Source organism: Berghia stephanieae, chromosome 3, assembly GCF_034508935.2.
Source record: "Berghia stephanieae isolate SIO BIC M18660-M18661 chromosome 3, UCSD_Bste_1.3, whole genome shotgun sequence".
Lineage (NCBI taxonomy): Eukaryota > Metazoa > Mollusca > Gastropoda > Nudibranchia > Aeolidiidae > Berghia > Berghia stephanieae.
The window spans coordinates 73,565,923-73,586,630 of record NC_088362.1 but is presented as its reverse complement, the minus strand read 5'-3'; the positions used below and the strand labels follow the sequence as shown (position 1 = coordinate 73,586,630).

The 20,708-nt window shown below is 35.4% G+C and overlaps 1 protein-coding gene across 1 annotated transcript in view; it reads left to right on the top strand.

The window, feature by feature from the left end:
- Positions 1-809: 809 nt before the first annotated feature.
- The window catches only part of LOC144968406 (uncharacterized), a 170,456-nt gene continuing 150,557 nt past the window's right edge, over positions 810-20,708 (top strand). The window contains exon 1 of the mRNA XM_078906716.1: positions 810-1,214. The gene's annotated coding sequence lies outside the window, so the exon portion shown is untranslated. The remainder of the gene's footprint in view (positions 1,215-20,708) is intronic.

Below are 20,708 nucleotides of genomic sequence, written 5' to 3'. Positions count from 1 at the left end.
TCGGCGGTCTCAAGAAGTGGGTGAGAGAGGGATCTAGTAATGACTTTGAGTTTGAAACGAATATTTTTGTGTTCGTGGATAGCTCACACGGTAGAGCCACGCTCTCACCTGCCAGGCGGAGTTGTCGTACCAATAAGGTCGCAGGTTCAAACCCCACCACCGCCGCGAGGAATTTTTATTCTCTATTGTCTTCTGGCACTTTTCTATTCACTTCATATCTTGTTGTTACCAACATAAGTGCCTGCTCCACTCACTTTTCTGAATTAAAAATTCACCCCATACACCGGAGCATACTCAATGTCTCAATCGTTTCTATGTTATATGTTTGTGTTGAGAATATTGGCTATTGAGCTTAACTGCTGGTCAAAATTATTCGCGATGGTGGTGTACGAACGAATCGGCGGTCTCAAGAAGTGGGTGAGAGAGGGATCTAGTAATGACTTTGAGTTTGAAACGAATATTTTTGTGTTCGTGGATAGCTCACACGGTAGAGCCACGCTCTCACCTGCCAGGCGGAGTTGTCGTACCAATAAGGTCGCAGGTTCAAACCCCACCACCGCCGCGAAGAATTTTTATTCTCTATTGTCTTCTGGCACTTTTCTATTCACTTCATATCTTGTAATATATAAGGTTGTGATATTGTTGACATGAAAAGCCATTGTAGTACTTCCTAAAATAGACACATAAAATAGGGTAAACTAACCTACACTAATAATGGTTATAAGATGGCGTAATACCTAACACCCTGTTTCTCTCCGCCCACAATAACTCGCTCACTTGCTCTCCCGTGATGCTTCTCCGCTTTGCTCGCTCACTCTTCTAATCCTTTTGTGGTGCCAGTCCCAGTTCCAGTATTTTAGAGTTAGCCATCAAGCCAGTCACAGACAACCACGCAGAAACATCACCGCACACTCTTTACGGCGCTCTTTGGCTCTAGCTCGAAAAGGTTATTTCTAAGACTGATCGAAATTTTTTTTAAAAAGGTAGTTTTAAGATAAGATTAATATATTCCAAAGTGCTGAACATTTAATATACAAGTTATTGATCTCCTTTTTGTTTAACAACTTCAGTTTGATTGTCACAAGTTTCAGAGAAATTTTACAGCACAATTCTCCAACACTGAATTTGTGAAGTAGCCCCAAGAACAGTGTAGCAGTTTTGTTGAAAGATTTTGGACTTTTTATCACCTCTTTACCAATCGTGAACTCTACACAGTGAGTATATTGACATATCTAATATGATTTATTTTCAATTTTAACCACTTTTCCTCCTTTTTAAAATTAAGTAGTGTGATGTTCAATTAAATAAAAACTGAACTGTTTTAAGAATTAATGGCTTGAAGACTCAACACTTAGTCCTCCACGCCAATCTGGTGTTATGTTGGAATGAGTTGGGTGAAAAAAAAGTTTTAAAATGAAAATGATCAAAATTAGGATATATGAGTTATTTGAAGTTAATTAAATATAACATATTCCTCTCGATAAAAGTTTTTTTTTTTTGGATCCAAATTCCAAAAAAATAATTCGGTTAAAATCCTTTTAAAAACATACGAGTCATACCGATATAATATCGTATTAAGGCGATGGGTCACATATAACATTGAATTTCGAGTGCGTAGCTTTTTTTCAGGTTCGCGGTATAAATTTTAACGTTTTTGGGCAATGATTGGGAATAGTTTAGTTTAATTTAGGCCTGCATGGAAAACTCTTTGTGATAAATTAAAACCCCATGAAAAGGCAGAAATAATGTGTAATCCTGTGACAGGAGACAGGATTCGAAATATACTTCAGCTGCATACATCTCATTTCTATAAAGGTTACTTTCTTTGCCGGTGGAGTGATGAAATCTACCTTTACCGTTTTTATACAAAGCAGCTCTTGGTTAAAATGAGAAATAGTCTAGTTTAAATATAAAATAATTCGAAAAATTGGATTAAGTAATGTTTCTTTATAGATAAAATGTCCTTTCTCCTTCAAAATTAATATTATAACATTGGTAACCTTGGGTATAGGTAGTAAATAAAAATAAAAATTCTAGAACAAGCGGACATCCCTAAATCTCGTGATTATCCAATTTTTTAATTGTTGAATTCTTACAGTGAAATGCACTTCTTATACTTAAATCGATCGATATTAATTTAAAGGACGAGTTTTCTGGCCAATTTTTAAAAACACGCATTTTTCCAGAATACGGCAGTTCAGTGGTTAAAATTAAAATTATTTTTCACTATTTTTGGTTCAAAACCCAATTTTCTTCATTAGTTCATTCCTACATGATACCAGATTGACGCGTTAGGTCACATTTGATGACATACTCCATTTTTGAGCCTTTCGCATCTTTGTCATAGGACTGGGGAACCTCAGCTGCCTCTACCAGGTCGTGCTCTAGGTTTAACTAACGTTGTCGATCTGCGACAATTGTTTTCCCCACATCTTTTCGTATACGATTTTTCTCTACCAATTACGTCAGATTTGAATCGCTGTCATATGTGTGGCTGGCTGAGAAAACCCGGAAAGATGCGCAAATTTCATGAATTGATTTATGTGTTCAGTGGTGTAGACCACCGCTTTCTGACCATTTACCACTTTAAATTTTCTTTCTGTCTATTAGAACCCAAGTTATGATTTTTTTCTGAATAAAATTTGTTGCTATGGGAAACACTTTATCTTCGATTTTGGCTCATATCTCGAATCAAAGCTTGCCGCATCTTCCCGCGTTTTCTCAGCCAACCTCACATATTTTGCCACTTTTAAGATTGCCAATTTGCAGGTAAGTTGCCGTTATAATGTTTGTTTCACCGTGTAGGTTATTAGTATTAGGCATGGTGATTTTTAGATGTTCGAGTATATTATTGTTAAACAACAGTGTCACTATAAATTGCAAAAGCTCGGCCTATGAGTGCCATTTAAATCGATTGATATTTGAAGGCCGAGTAAGGCAGTTAACTGGTTAAGAAACCAAATTTATTGACTTTATGGAAAGAAAAAAAATTATTGGCTCTCTACCATTTATCAGTTTTCAATATTTTATTATATTTTTTAACGCTAATCAAGAAACTCATAATATGTGTCGTAAATTAAGATATAGAAAGTGAGTTTCTTGCCCGGCGTTAAAAATATAATGAAATATTGAAAATATGTCTCAAACCCAGAGTGTACATAATAGGTTAGTGCACCTTTTTCCCCACTCCAAACTTTACTCAGGAATACACACACACACACACACACACACACACATATATATATATATATATATATATATATATATATATATATATATATATATATATATATGTGTATATATATTAACAGCAAACATAATAATGAGATTAAAAACAACAATGAGAAAAACAATAACATTTTCCTACAATAATATAACATTGACAACAACGACAAGAGCAAAAGGAAAATAAAAATTCCAAATAAGTAGGTACACTTTTACATCGCATGCGCTTTAACAAGGGATGAAAACAAGTTGCGATTTATTGACAATTTGCATATAATTAGAAATTACAAGCTTACGCGTTTGATTTGTTTTCCAATTGAAAAGACTGACCATCTCCCTAAACCCATGATCCTATATTACAAGTCTGTCAGCCAAACGAAATTATGGGCTTATTATACATTCGCATAGTTAGTAAGTAAAATTTTGTATTACAACAATGAGAACAGGAACATAATGATTTGGGTAATCAGACATACAAGTAAGAATATGTCGCAGTAAACATTAAAAAAGACTTACAAAAAATAATAAAATATCTAAAATACAAACAAAACATGCCGTTGGCAATTTAATCAATCGCTTGCTTACCAACGATTTTATGCTTTCTTATTTTTAAAACTCAAGCCTTGTTGTGTTTAGCGTGCAATCTCATTAGGTAAATGTCAAGATTTTAACATATAAATAATCGAGATAAATAAAAGATTTCTGCCAATCTACGGCAATAGACATTTGTTTTCTTCATTGGCACCCCCCAAAAAAAAAAAAAAACAAAAACAAAACAAAAACAAAACAAAACAACAACAACAAAAAACAAAAAACAAAAAAAAAAAAAACCCCAAAAACAAACCCCACTTAAATTCCAAATATCAATCGACTTTAGCCTAACTAGTTAATTGCCGTACTCTGAAATGACGTGTATTCAAACATTTTGGCTTGAAAACTCGTCCTTCAAATATCCATCGATTTAAATGACCCTCATCTTGGCAAAAACTATAATATTTGAGATCTCCGAAGGACGAGTTTTCTGGCCAAATGTTTTAATTCGTGTCTTTCCAGAGAACGACAGTTAACTGTTTAAATGATTAAAAAGTCTCTAATCTATAAGATCATTGATGTCTGTGCTTGAATACTTGCGTTGGTATTGGGTTCTCTCTCTCCCGAGTTATATGGATCAAACTACGGATTGTGACTAATAGTCTCAAAGCGGTATTAGGCCCATGTCGGGATGAAACCGACGTGTACATATATATGCAGGTCTGATATCCGAACCCGCTTATGGGCATAGTTTAACATTCTTGTAATGGACAATATTTTACCTCATTTTTAAAATTAGATTTCCATTATAACCATGAGCCCAAAAGGAATAGGGTTATCAGACCTGCAAATAAGTGCTAATTCATACAATTTATTTTTAAACATATGATATTCGGCGTAAATTAAATGCGTTTATTGAGGAGCAAAAAGTTTTGTTTCTTAAACTTTGAAAAACATGTCATTTAAAAATTATGACCATTTTGGATTTTTTAAAACTCTATTTTCTTCATCTGTTTCTATCAAACATAATAACAAATCGAGGCGATTGGTCACATCTACATTTTCTTCATTCATTCACTCACATTCGACAATCCATTTAGCATCTTTTCTCTCTGCATTTTCTAGCTCTCAATACAAAAACACAAGTTCAATTTAAAGTACAAGAGTTTATTTCAGGCCATTGGCCAAAATCCATAACATCTCTATGAACAATTTATTCTAACATTTATAATGAAAAAGTAATAACATTCTTTTAGTAATCATTCATGGCAAAATAAATAAATGAAATAAAATAAATAAATAAATAAATAAATAAATAAATAAATAAATAAATAAATGAATAAATAAATAACAAAAACGAAGAACGTAACTGGTCTTCAAACGCTGTTCGTGACAAAATCAGTTTTCTTCTTGTGTACCAGGAGCGCGAGGTGGCTTAAATTCCAGATTTTGTCATTAAAGGAATGTCCCTTGGGCTTTGCTGTAATTTTGGAACCAGAAATAAATCTGACCAGGGCTTCAGAAAAGGTGTTGCAGAATATCCTTTTTCAGTTACGGTTGTTTTTCTCATATGGAAGAAACTTTTGTAAAAATAGGGTATTCTCCACGCCGTTGTGATTCTATAGTACAGTCAACACGAGTATCCTTGTTGAGGTGGAGAGTTTTAATTTCTCAGCTGATGAGCTCCAAACTGACTAGTCGTAATTTCAAGCTCATAATTCATCATCATCATCATTACCTTTTTCACCCTGGATCAGGGTATAGGCCACATACAAATAGTTTCCATCCTTCTCTGTCGAGCTAACTTTTTTAAAAAATCTCAAACCATGTCTTATCATTTCTCTATATATCAGCTTCTTTAATTCTTCTCCATGTTCCCCGTGGCCTTCCCCTTGATATTCTGCCCTAAGGGTTCCAGTCCAATACTTTCTTTGTGATGGTGGAGTCATTCTTTCTAAGGGCGTGACCAATCCACCTCCATCGTCTTCTTCCTATTTCATCTCCCACTGGTTTCTGCTGTGTTCTTTCCCATACTTCTTCTTCCTTAATTCTATCCATCCATTCTATTTTGAGTAGCTTACGCATGTACCTCTTTACGAAATTCTGTATCCTCCTTATATAGGATCTCTACAGATGTCATTTCTCCTTATACATGCCTGCGCCTGCGATGCATTCCAATTTTCAATCCATACAGTTGGACAGACTACACGTTTGAGTTGAAACGTCTTAGGTTTTGTCGAAGGAAGATATCTTTAGTTCTCCAAACTCTGTTCAAAGATGTGAATGCAGCCTGTGCCTTTCCTATCCATGCTTTCACCTCTACTTTCACCTCTCACTTTCTAGTTTCCACCCTTGTCATTTATACTCCCGAAATAGCAAAATTTCCATATCCTCAAGTTTCCGATCTTTTACTTTGATCTGCTTTCTTTGACCTGCACTTATCCTTAAGACCTTTGAATTACCCCCCCCCCCCCATAAAACGTCGTTAACTATGATGTGATAGAAAAAACCGAGCCATTTCTGCCGTGCTATGTAAAACTGTTCTTTTTTCTTTAGCTTGGCAAAAGAAATAATAAAACAAACGAAAAAAAATAACAAAAAAACAAAAAACAAAAGAAAAACAAAACACAGCAAAACAACCCCCCCCCCCAAAAAAAAAAAAACCAAACAAACAAACAAAAAAAATCCAAAAAATACAAAACACAACAAAACAGAAAAACAATACAAAAACCACGAAAGAACAAAAACAAAAACAAAAATAAACCCAACAAAAAACAAGAACAAAAAAGAACCCCCCCCCCAAAAAAAAAATCACGAACAAGCAAACAAACAAACAACAAAACAAAACAAAGAACAAACAAACAAAAAAATAACCCCAAAATTAAAAACAATAAAACACACACGGACAAACAAACAAAAAAGAACAAACAAATAAAACAAAAACAACTTTACGGTCTATTTCGATAAAAGACCTAAATAACTCAGGTGTGGTGTTAGTCGCCTGCCAACATCGAAAAAAATTGAGAAATATCAGTTTAGTTTCTGGCTTAATGGAAAAAAAATAAGATGTAGACAACGGGGTGCGAACCCAGGCCCTCTAAATACAAGTCTTGGGCAATGCAAGATACGCCCGAGCATCTTGCCCGAATTATTATGGTTTACTATAACTGTTGTACTCATTCACAATAACTTATGACTCGATAATGTCCTTTTATAACTGTGACGTCATTTCATGTCATGATGTGATTATCTTAAGTACAAGTCACAAAAAGCCGCAGTATATAATTACTAGATTTAATAAGAACAGACTTGTATTTGTTGCTTATGCCAGAATATAAGGTGATAACTGTTGATCGTTTGGGGTAAGTATAGAACCTACATATCAATCAATAACCGTCATTTACAAAAAATCGTAGACAACAAAGATGAAACAAAATAACTATATCGTATTTCTGTCTCTGGGTATCAAGTTATTTCAGAGCCGTTTGCTAAATGCGTATAATTTAGAGTTGCTCCACAGTTTTTATTTTCATTGATCAATTCGCAGCACTTTCAGAAACGCCTGCATTTACTCCGCGTTAAAATAATTGAAGAAAATCGATAGCGATAAGACGGCAATTGGATAAATAAGTTAAACGAGTAGTGCTATTGTTATATCACGCACATTCACGGATCATTATCAACCGGCATACTCCAAGAAAGCCGATATTTATCTGCCAATAAGCTATATGGAACGAGTATCTTTAAACTTGATAATATGAATTATTTTCTACACAAAAGGAAAGCGATATGCACACGGATCTCTTTTGTTCCTTCTAGCTCAGCAAGTTTACACGAAAGGGTGCAAACATGATTTTATACCACCCCTCATAATCATTGTAAAGGATGATAAAATACATACTATAGTCAGATTCTTAAAATTAATGGTGCGTGTTTTTCTGTTTTTCTCAGCTGTCCCTTTATCAAAAGTTGTCAAAGATTGTGACAACCTCTAAATCAATTTGGACCGTATTGATGACATTTCAAAAATGTTTTCTTCTTTAAGACCTCTATAAAAACTACTCCAAAACCGCTGTCATAAAATTAGGACTTTTACACTGAAAACTATGCAAACAAGTTACGCACCACAAAGTAAGAGATGAATTCATCGTATTTGCAAAACAAATCTCGTGCTGACACGGTATCTAGTTCCCGAGTGATTATGAGTTCACGTCATACTTGTATCCAAAGAATGACAATTCGCTCTAACTGTTATAAATTTACAATTTAGATTATGGAATTTGCATTAAGTTTTGAATTTATTATTTATGGCATATTATCTACATAATGTCGCAATTACCGAAGATTGATATGAACATTTAAAGGTTTTTAAAACCTATACTAATATGTTCTTAAACGATACGATACCTTATCGGGTTCACTCTCGTAAAGCTGAGAAAAGAAGTCTACTTGTATCCATCGATAAGCTGTTAAAGAAGATGGCTATGGAATTGGAATTTCACAATCAAACCTGAAAAGATGGTTATCGAAATATGACAGAGATATCACCAGTGTGGAACGACGTGGTAGGAAAAGGATCCTAGACAACTTTGATATGGATATCATCCAAAGATGTATGGAGCTGGGCAAACGTAAACATACATCCGACAAAAGAATGGACGTCTGATAATTCGGGTAGAAAAAAGGCCCAGGGGTTCTGGACAGAGGATCATTGTTGTTCTTGCAGGTGGTGAAGATACTGGATATTTATAAGGATGCCACTCCATTTTTTCTTCTCTGCATCATCTGGAAGGTAGAGACTACCATTCTGGGGTCAATGCAGAGGTGTTTGAAGACTGGCTAAAGAACCGTTTGCTGCCTTCCCTTGAAGCACACAGCCGTATTGTTGTGGACCCCCCCCCCCAACCATTCAGTGGCCCATAATTATTTCAAGGCTCCAACTTCAGGAACTACAAAAGCTTACATCATTCATGCCCGTAATCAGGCAGCACTACATATTATGGCCATTTATCAAAGGGCTAACTATACTCCTGAGTGAAAAGAAACAAACCAGAAACAGTTTTCAAAGCAGACTGTCTAATCAGGGAGCTTTGACACGAGGTTGCGTGACTTCCCCCATATCAATGTGAGCGCAATCTACTCGAGCTGATTTGTGCCCAAGTAAAGGGAAAGATTGAGAGGAGGAACACCACATTTACGCTCACCAACGAGACAATAAATGATATAACAAGAGAAGATCGGGAAAAGGCATGCTCCAACCTTCGCAAACTGGAGGGAAATTACATTTCATTGAATAGAGTGATGCCACGAAATCTTTCCGCAGTTCCATTTCTCCTTTTCATATTCGTCATCAGAATGTGATGATTGATGTGTCCAGTATTTCTTTGTTGTTATTGTTTTTGAATACATGCACACATTTGTGGAAACACTGTATAATAAATTTTATGAATTTCTATTTTTGAGAAGTCTATATTAGATTTATGTCATCCTCTTTGGCATGAACACAAGCTATTTCTCAAAAGTAGAAATAAGGTTCAAGAGGTTTTGCCAAAATGACGGTCATTTAAATCGATCGATATTTGATGGACGAGTTTTCTGGCTAATGTTTGAAATACGTATCTTTTCAGTGTACGGCAGTTAACTGGTTAATATATTTTATTTGGGATAACGAGTACAGCACTATAGACCACCACAGTTCATTGTTTTTATCAGTGTGGCTTTACATTGAAATTTTTAACATCTGGTTTACCCCTATAAAATACCATTTTGAGACAATTCGTCACAAATACCCCACCGTGAGTTCCAAGCAGATTCCTTTCTATCCTATAGGTGTCACAAAATCTATGTCTACAAAAGGTGGACTTGGTGCGTTGACCCAGTGGTGCATATTAATGACCGAAATAAAACCTATAAACAGAACACTCTCAAAATACACTGATTGGGTAGTTTAAAAAAATAGAACTGTCTTGCATTGCGTTGAAATATGAATGAGTTCTATTTGAGGAACGTTTCCCACTGGTATACTTTTAGGTCAATATTTATTTGAAGTTGTTTATTCCTCTCTCAACACAGCACCAGTTGGGTAGCTGAGTCTCTTGTTTTTTGTTGAAGTTAATTTGTCATACAATTGTTACTGCCAGTTTAATTAACGCAACAAAAATAGGTTTAAAGTTGGGTTTTAATGGCCTCTATGGGACCGAACCAAGGGTTCAATGTCAGGAACCTCCTTAACAATCCAAACGAGTTAACGTTTCATCATGCACACGATAAAATTATAAAGCCAACCATATATAGGGTTGAAGTTCGAATTTTTGTTGTATCTAAAATTGTCTTTTATTGAAATATCATAATGTTGATAATCTGGACTAGAAAGGCTTGAGAATGACAATAATTGGTTCATTACTTCTCGGAGATATATTCTTTTTGAAGCAAACGTTTATCAGTTTCTTTTTCTTTTTTTAAGGACGCTTTGGGCATTGGATTTGTAGTCAATAACATGTCCTCTTGTCCTCAGATGTTTTCTGTGAAATGCTTTGACTTTTCTTCCTTCCTTCTACCCATTGTCCATGTGCCACAAGTTATAATGAGAATTGATTTTTTTTTACTGTAGCTCGCAACAGTTTCTTTTTTGTTTGTTTGTTGTTGTTTCTTGTTGATTGTAATTTTCTCTTTTCGTATAAAGTCGGTAGAGAGCTGATGTAGAGCCATGGTTGATAATTGCTTCCTCTTTTTTATCTCTTCATCTGTTCCCACTTATTTTAGTCACGAGCCCTATACGATTAAAGGTTTTGCACAATGTACACTCATTTTTTACTTGAGAAAAACAATAACATAATCTACATTAATTATGTGTTTTTTACAATAGCTTTGACTAGTTTTATCTTTTACTGCCAATGATCAGATTTGAAATATAAAATGACATCAAATACGATTTTTTAATTTATTTCAATCCACCCCTTTTTTGACTGTCACATTATGACAAGTTGGGGTCATTTAATCTTTTGATATATAAAGTTAAAGCACTATGGCTAAAATCTTTTTCAAAGTGCTGTGCCAAGGTGCTGCAAAAATGTTAATATTATGACCAGAATTTTATCTCTCCGGTCTGTCCACTTATCCGTAATAGATAGCTGTTACATCGATCTGAAAATATTCATTCTCTACAATAAAGCATTAAAATCTAAATCTCATCTTTTCTTCAGACTATAATTTCAAACTTCAGCATCTAAATCGTCCCGACAAAATACCGTTTTGGGGGATGGTCACATTTGTCCATTTCCAACAGTCAATAACCAATTTATGGAGACGTGGTTGCTTTCTCAAGTTTGTGTATTGATGGGTAAATGCAATTCTATGATGCCAGTGTTTCTGGGAAAAGGGGGTTGAGTTCTTCTGGAATGAACATATCAAAAATAATAGATTGATTACTTGTATATCAAAAAAGAATAAATACCCTTTTGAGTGCTTGGTAAAATTGCTATATTCAATAAACTTCTTTCTATGCGTTACCTTTGAATTCGAAATTTATAGGATGGGTTCGTTTCAAGAGGATAAAAGCACTCAACCATCCATATTTTCCATCTTTTATATCTCGATGATACCGAGTTATTCATTCTATCATTCACAAATGCCAATCAAAACAAAAATCCATTATGTTTTCTCGTCATGTTTGGAATAAATTTCTTTGGTGTAATCTTCGTTTCTCTTTACATCAACCCCCCCCCCCAAAAAAAAATACACACACAAAAAAAACAAAAAAAAACACAAAACAACAACAAAAAAAAAAAAAAACATAAAAAACACCCCCCCCCCCAAAAAAAAACCCTCCCAAAAAACAAACAAACAGCGCAAACAATTCAGTATAAGCAAACAAGAACAATCCCAGTTTTCAAATCTTAATATTATAATAATATCTCATAACAGGTCATATCAATTTAACTGGGAACATAGTAACATATGCCGTAGAGGGTCAGATCCAAACATTTATTGACCAGCGTTTGAGTTCGCAAAAGGCCCTCTGTCCACCTCTCACAACGTTGTCTGTAACTAAATCGAGTTTATAAAAGGCTGAATAGACCTGGCACCACACATTCTAATTTTATTGCACCAATATAAATTTAAAAATTGGATAATATTCGGCTTCTTGACGGACATGGTTAAAACGGATTACTGGTTACATTAAATTAAACCATTCGTTTATATGGATTGAGAAAGAACTTCTAAAATGCTCATCCGTTCTATTATACATCAAATATTTCAACTTTTCCTTTTAAAAAATATTCGATCACTACATTTGAGTCTCTTAAAATTCTATCCTGAGAATAATGCAATCTGCCACGTCTTTCCGGCCAAAATCAGGAATAAAGCTTGCGGGACATGCAAATGCATGATCTGAAATTCCTCCCACTCAACAAATTATGAGGAAGATTTATATCCTTAACATCTATTTTTTCTGATGCATCCCTGCAATGTGTGAACCATTTCTGTGTTAATTAAATCCATTTCAAGGTATTGAAAGAGTTCTTTCAAGCCAACTTTTTAAAATCGAAAGAATTTTTCTTCAATTCACAACCCTTTCTGAAAATTCAACCCTCGCCCAACCAATTGAGTCCCATCTACTTCATCTTTCAGATTATAAACAATTTGAAAACGCTTCAATCCTTTCACATGCCACTCATCTTAACAATGAATTAAATCACGCAAACCTGAATCTACTCTAATTAAATGTATTCGTCTTAAATTCATTCTTCTTCAAAAAGTTAAAGGTCTAACTTTAATCAATAGTCGCCTTGTTTCGAAATCTTAATAAGGGGTTTCACAACTTTTCTACAAGAAACTGTTATGAATAATTGATGTGGTGACGTGTCACGAGTCCCAGTTAGTTCCGAAATCCTGGATTCAATTTCTTTGGTTGTCTTGATTTTAGTTTTTCTTCAATAAATCTGGCGATCGATTTTACATCTGCCCGTTTTTCTCTCTTCTCATCAATCCCCACTTCCTTACTACCCCTTCACCCAATCTTTCCCTATTTTATTTTGTCTCTCCGATTCAATTTTGTTTTCAACCAACGTGCACATATTGTATCCAACTCTCTATAAAAATAGAACTTTTGGTGTGAGTAGAAAAATAAGTTTCACGAAATTTTGTTATCAACAAATAATTCTGCTGAAATGACTTTTGTTTATACATATATTGTGATGAAATAAATCAGATAATAAGATTTTCCTCAAAATGAATTGATGTCTGAGAAGAATTACAACGCTGTTTTAATTTTTGGGCATTCAAAACTGTCCAGTCACGATCGTATCTGGGCAATAAGGTCATGTGATATATTGGTTCATCAAACAGTGCGTGGTCTGGTGGAACCCACTTAATTTAATCAATACGTCTTGAGGAATCAGAGAAAGATTATTTTCATTACACTTATGCACACACAAACACACATACACACACACATACACACATACACACAACCACCCACCCACCCACCCCCACACACACTAATATGCCACATTGTGGTCTCGTGGCATGACACTCGCCATCAGACCGATACATCCCTGGTTAAAGTCCGCGCTGGGCGGCGCAAAGTTGAGTTCTTCGGAAAAAAAGGCTCTTTTCTATGGGGCCACAACAACATGCACAAAGTTACAGGTTTAAAAACCGAAAGCAATTATGGGCTTGATTTAACATTGTTGTAAGGGACAATATGTTCCGTTGGTTTGAGATGAGAGTATTTCTTTCCATTGCAGCAATGAGCCAATAACGATCTGAGTTATCAGACCTACAACTGTGAACACGTCGGGCTACATAATTTTGACCCACTGCGCCAATCCGGTATTTTCAAAGAATTGATTATAACATGATCATCGTAGATGATGAGTCAAAACCACAAGATAATTTATTTTGCAGATCAGATAACCTGAATAGTTATGATTTTATTGTTGAAATGGAAAAAAATTCTCAAAACAACGTCATTACAACAATGTTAAAACGAACCAATAATTGTGACTGATTGTCAGACCTGCAATATATACACGTCGGTAAGCACGTTCCTTGAAATTTATTTTAAAAAAACGCGCGCGCACACACACGCACACACACACACACAGACACACACAGGTCCTGGGTTCGAGCCGCGCTCGGCGCATAGTTGAATCCTTGGAACAGGCTCTTTACTCACATTCTCTCACCGTACTCAGGTGTAAAAACGAGTACCTGGCCTTTAACAGCGTTGTCTCTGTCGGAAAAAAATTTGTAAGATCGCCTAACAGGCTTCGTGTCTCGTTCAACATGATACGTGTTGCTGTTGGTCAGTGACCCTTTATAAAGCGCTTTGAGCACGTTCGATGGATATTGCGCTATATAAAAGCTCAAGTTAAAAAAGATTTTATGTAAGCAACATTTTCGTTTAGGTAGATCTAAATATTATGATAAAGATGATTTCGCAATCTTTCCACGACAATTAGACCTGATTGGAGCAGGCTTGAAAAAATAGACAAACCCATAATAAATATTAAAAAATCGAGCATTTATATTACACGATATCCACTGAACGTGCTCAAAGCGCTTTACAACGGGTACCCAGCCAACAACAACACTCGACATGTAGGACGAGACATGGTACCTGTTAGGTGATATTACAAGTTTATTTCCAACAATGAAAAAGCTGTTCACGGCCAGGTACTCAATTTTACACATGCGTACGGTGAGAGAATGTGAGTAAAGAGCCTTTTCCAAGGACTCAACTATGCGCTACTCGGAGCGGGATTTGAACCCGTTAACATTTCGATCCAAAGTCAAATGTCTTTCCACAACTAGACCACTTAGGCACACACACACACACACACACACACACACACAGACGTAAAACAGATTTGAATTTGGATTCGAACTCTTGTCAAACAGTGTTCAGGTCAGATGCTCAATCAGATGATGAATCACCCCATCTCCGCACTCTTCTCTAGTGATTCTGAGACATATCGTAATGAAATAATTATGCACAAGATTAGATATATTTACACAGAAATTAGGAAACAACTCAATTAATCTCAATCAAATTTGGAGTCAGAGACTATCGTGCTTCTTCATTAAACTTGGCCACGGATTCTGCAATCGCGTCATTCATTATTCAGGTCCAGTGTTCGTATTCCCCAACCCCAGGCCTCTAATAAATCGAGTTGGACTAAAAATCATTATTATTGTCCTTCGCTTTTATCGTGATATCGATGTGTTCTTATATCGATATGTTCTTTTATCAATACCTAATGGAATTGATATCGGAGTACAGAAACCTCGGGCTCTCAGCTCCTCATAACACACCACTTTAGAAAAAAGAATGTCAAAAACGAAATTCCCACACCGTGAATTCCTAGTCTGTACTGGAGACATAATATTTTAGATAATCGTTTCCCAATAAATATCAAAACCACAATCTTCATATTCCAGAAGTATCAGCATAACCAAATAGCTCATCTACAAAAATTCCCATGTCAATTAATTCTTGTAAAGCGCCATCCATTGACCACGTTGGGTGGAGATAGGAGCTCCTTAAATTTTATTATGTATTCTATTTCATTAACCATAATTTCAATATTATTATGGATGATAGCAAAGTTGTGCTAACACAGGATTAAATCTATAATAGAAAACCAACTTAAAAGGCCACAACAGAAATTTGGAACTTTTCTCTGCTTATATGTGACCCATCGTCTCAAAACGGTATTATGTCGGAACGAACCAGATGCTTAAAAGCCTAATTTAATGTTAAACTGGTCAAAAATATAAATTGTTGGCATTCGCACCCTAAAATATGGTATCCATTCTCCTTAATAAAACATACAAACTCAACACGTCTTATATTTCTGGCTATAAATTCAATTTTCAACATCTTAACTAACCCTACTTAATACCGTTTTGAGGCGACGCGAAGGGTCACATATGATGTCTTAAAATAACCCACCTATTATTAACTTGATTACTTATCTTGGGTTATACATCAATCGAAACATTATGCTCTGTATCTCACTGATCAAGTTTGATTCCCTCTTGTGTAATTTATGTTTCGCAATAAATTAGTTCAATGCTTATACTTTCACAGCGACAACACAAACACATATCTACACCCACCCACACTCAAATACACACACACACACATAAACACACACACACACACACACACACACACACGCTTTCAAGACACACATACGCGAGAAATCACATTAAATTTGTTTCTCTCATCTCCCTTGCACTTTACAGACACCCACACACACATGCGCGCGCGCGCGCACACACACACACACATACACACACACACACACACACACACACGGAGACGCGAAACATATAAATACACACGCACTGTTACATTATATTCGATATTTAGTAACATTAATAATACGATACTTCGATATTGATATCGTATTTTTGTGTTAATGTCATAATTCAATTCTGTCCCTGCTATAATGGATTACCACCCACGTGTCTAGAATGTCTGAGTTTGTGAACTATTCTGCCCTGCACTAACAAAACTCATATTTTTCATTTTGGCCAGAAAATCTTAACTATACATGTCCATAAATCAAAGTGACCTCTACCTTTTCAACCAAGCTCACGCCCGAGAAATCTTTGAAAGTTCAGATTAGGTCAGTTTGAACAAGTCAGGAATCATCTTATATATCGGTACGTGGGATTTCACAATTTCTGGCCAAAACAAAACAAAAAAAAAAAAAAAGAAAAAAAAGAGAGGGTTTTGTCAGTTAGCGACAGAGTTGGGCAACCAATCCTATTTGATTTGGACACGATTTTTAATATTGTAAGCCAGCCAATCTCGCACAGCTTCTGATTCAATTAAACATTCATACCGGGATTGTTTCATACTCTAAGCGCTGCACAATGTCATTTTATTTCTATGTTGACATTATGATCCAGAACAATATCAACATGTGCCTCACTCTCTTCCACTTACACCTCAACCTACAACCTCCTCCTCATCCTCCTTCCCCTATTCCTTCTCCTAATCCTTCTCCTCTACCTCCTCCTCCACCTTCTCCGGAACCCCTTCTCCTTCTTTAGTTAAAAGGCAATAAAAAGTTCAATCAAGAACGAAAACAAAAAACAAATCCTAAACAACACCATGAAAGATGATTTCACTGGTAGTTGAAACTGATGATGATGATGATGATGATGATGATGATGATGGTGATGATGATGATGATGATGATGATGATGATAATGATGATGATGACGACGACGACGACGACGATGATGATGATGATGATGATAAAACTACGGTGATCAAAAAATAATCGGACTCTGCTTATTACTTTTAAATAAATGGAACCAATGCCATGCATCACACCCCAAATTAAAGCTTGGCATTAGCCGAGTAGAATTATATACTCAACATAGTCTCCGCCTCTCTCGATAGCCACAGTTCACCTTTTTGTAAGGTCATGTATTCTGTCCTCGTAAAACTGAGTTAACTGAACTTTGAGCCAATTTTTCGCTACTGTCTTGGCTTCTTCATCATCTTCAAAGCGACGTACCCTGATTGCCTCCTTCAGTGGACAAAAAGATGCAAGTCCAAAAGTGTCAAATCTGGTGAATCAGGAGAGTGGAGACAGCGTTGTCTATCAAAAAGATGCGATTACCTCCCTTTTGTGTGTGGAAGAGCATTTTCATGAAGAAACAGTATTCGTTCCATCTTCAAATCCGGTCTAACTCGAAGAATTTTTGCTTTCAGTTGCTCCAAGGTCTATTTATATCGTTCAGAGTTGACAGTGGCTCCCTGTGGTAGGAAATCAATGAGAATTACACCTCTAACTAGAGGTGCCTAAATAAGTCAATAAAATGAAAGAGAAAGATAAAGGGAGTAAATGTGACTCATAAATAAGGGAACACCACAAAACAAACCACGTTTCGGCCTTTGGCCTTTCTCAAGTACTTAAAAAAGGCCAAAGGCCAAAACGTCGTTTTTTTGTCTTGTTCCCTTATTTATGAGTCACATTTACTTCCTTTATCTTTCTCTCCATTACACCTCTAATGTCCCAAAACACTGTTGGCATAACTTTCCCAGCTGATTTCTCAGTTTTGAAGTTTTTGGTCTTTGGCGAAGAGGGATGTCGACATTCCAATGTCTCTTTCGACTCTGGTTCATATGATGAATTCATGTTTCATATCTAGTGGAAAGCTGTCGTATCTCCCATTTAGCCGGAGAAGCTAGGAACAGCAACTCACACTTTCCCGCTCTTGATCAACTGCCTGGATACCCAAGGATTTGACGAGTTGATGAGATTTCCATGACTGATTACAAGGTCTCTTGCTATCTCACCAAGAGAAGTTCTTTTATTGCATCTGATCAATGCTTCTGTCTTTATTTGATTCACTGAAATGACACTTCTTGGAATGCGACCATCACGGGATTTGTAAGATAATGACATGGTTAAGGGGGTGTCAGATTAGATGTTGGGTTGCATCTCATTTTCTTCTAAATGGCGAGATACACTCTCAATCAACCTAAAAACAGTATCTCTAAAAAATGCCCGAGTTTGATAAACTTCCCGTAAGCGTTTAAAATGAACCCGAGGTTTGTTCTTTGATAACAAGAAATTCAATGACAGCTTACTGTCACTGACGGGGGGCAGCAACTTTGAACTGCCATAACTTTGTCAAAATTTTAAATTTTAGTGTAAAGAGTACAGGTGTAAGTTTAATTGAGCAACATTTGACGTCACATGAAAAAGAAATGACCCAAGTAGGAGATTTGTCTCATTACTTGTTGACTCAGCCTCGTAATGATGATAATTAATATAAGTTAAAAAAAATAATAATGATGATGATGATGATAATAATAATAATAATAGTAATAATTAAAAAAAAATAATGATAATGATAATACTGCTGCTGCTGCTGCTGCTGCTGATGATGATGATGATGATGATGGTGATGATGATGATGATGATGATGATGATGATGCTGATGATAATAATAATTATATTATTATTATTATTATTATTATTATTATTATTATTATTATTATTATTATTATTATTATTATTATTAATAATAATAATAATAATAATAATAATGATGATAATAATGATAATAATAATAATAATAATAATAATAATAATAATAATAATAATAATAATAATGAATGATGATGAATAATAATAATAATAATAATAATAATAATAATAAAAATAATAATAATAATAATAATAATGATAATAATAATAATGATAACAAAATATAATAATTGATAATAATGATAATAAGAATAGTTATGATAGTAATGCTAATGCTGCTGCTGCTACTAACGTTGAGGATGATGATGATGATGATGATGATGATGATGATGATGATGATGATGATGATGATGATGATAATGATGATGATGAAAAGACAATGATTATAAATGATGACAATTTCAACAGCACAACAAATTATAATAGTTCAAACAAGATAATGGTAAAAGTAATATTGGTGATACTAACGATAGCAGCAACGATTGCGATGAGAATAATGACGATGACAAAGTCAAATATACAATTCGATTTCAAACAGAAGAATGTCCCACTAAGACGGAGAGGCCCACGCCCTTCAGTTAACTGATGTACTCTGGAAAATTTAATATTTAAAAATTTTGCCAGGCTATTAGTCCTTCAAATATCGATCTATCGTTTTAAATGACCCTCATCTTGGCAAACCTCTCAAACCTGGGACTTCGCGAAGTCCCAGATTTGACAGTTTTTTGCCAAGATGAGGGTCATTTAGATAAATCGATATTTGAAAGACGAGTTCTCTGTCCACATTTTTAAATACGTGTTTTCCAGAATACGGCAGAATATTGGTTAATAGTCATTGATGAGACCAAAAAAAGTTCGAGGATGGTCTCAAGAGTTGATGTCCGATCTTAAGAATTGAAATCGAATCATTTGAATTGATCAGACAAGTACTAATTTTAACCATCTGTTTAACAAGTATAGGGTACCGTCGACTCTAGTCAGAATTATTTATGGTACCTTTATCAAATACTGAGAGAGAGAGAGAGAGAGAGAGAGAGAGAGAGAGAGAGAGAGAGAGAGAGAGAGAGAGAGAGAGAGAGAGAGAGAGAGAGACTGTCTAGATGTCAAAATGGTCTAGTGGATAAGAAATTGCTCAAAGATCCAGATCACCATCGTTCAATTATTGCCTTTTCCGTCCTGTTTTTTTTCTAGAAAAGAAATGTATCAAGTACTTTGACAGTATTTGAGGAACACACTTCGAACTATAACAAGTTTAGACAAATCATGTAGTGAAGAAGAGTTTCAGATCTGATTTGCAAGTTTTAATCCATGTGACTGTTTCCTTCTCATCTAAGGACTCCGGACAGTACCCGGGTGAAACCGTATACTTTCCTTCCCGGGCAAAGACGTAAAAACATATTGAAAGGTGAAGTCAAATGATATAAGGGGGTGGACGGAAGGAGATGAAAGACTTAGAAATGCTGTAGACCAATGAAGAATCCATTGGCCAAAGAGTAACCAACGTTGCCACGACCAAAGGAGAATTTCACTCATCAAACAAACAGTCTGTAAAGAAAGTCACCAAACACAGCGTTTTCGGCTCAAATCTTGTTCATCAGAAATAAAACTAGATTTCTGGTACCCTTTCAATACCTTTTCCAGTTCTTTCAATATTTCACGAACATAAAGCTATTTTATTACAACACCGACCGATATAAATCGTCGTCTGCGCGTGTTTAACATCAGCCCAATATAATACTGCCTACCCTGACAAAATGCATTCAAAACAGTTTGACCAGAAAACTTTTGTTTAAAAAAATTACCGATACAGATGACCCGCCCCCCACCACTTGTAAAACAAATCCCAAATTTTAGAATTCTTCGATGTCTCAGATTTGAGGCTTTTAACCAATTAACTGCTGTATTCTGACAAAAAAAAACTCGCAT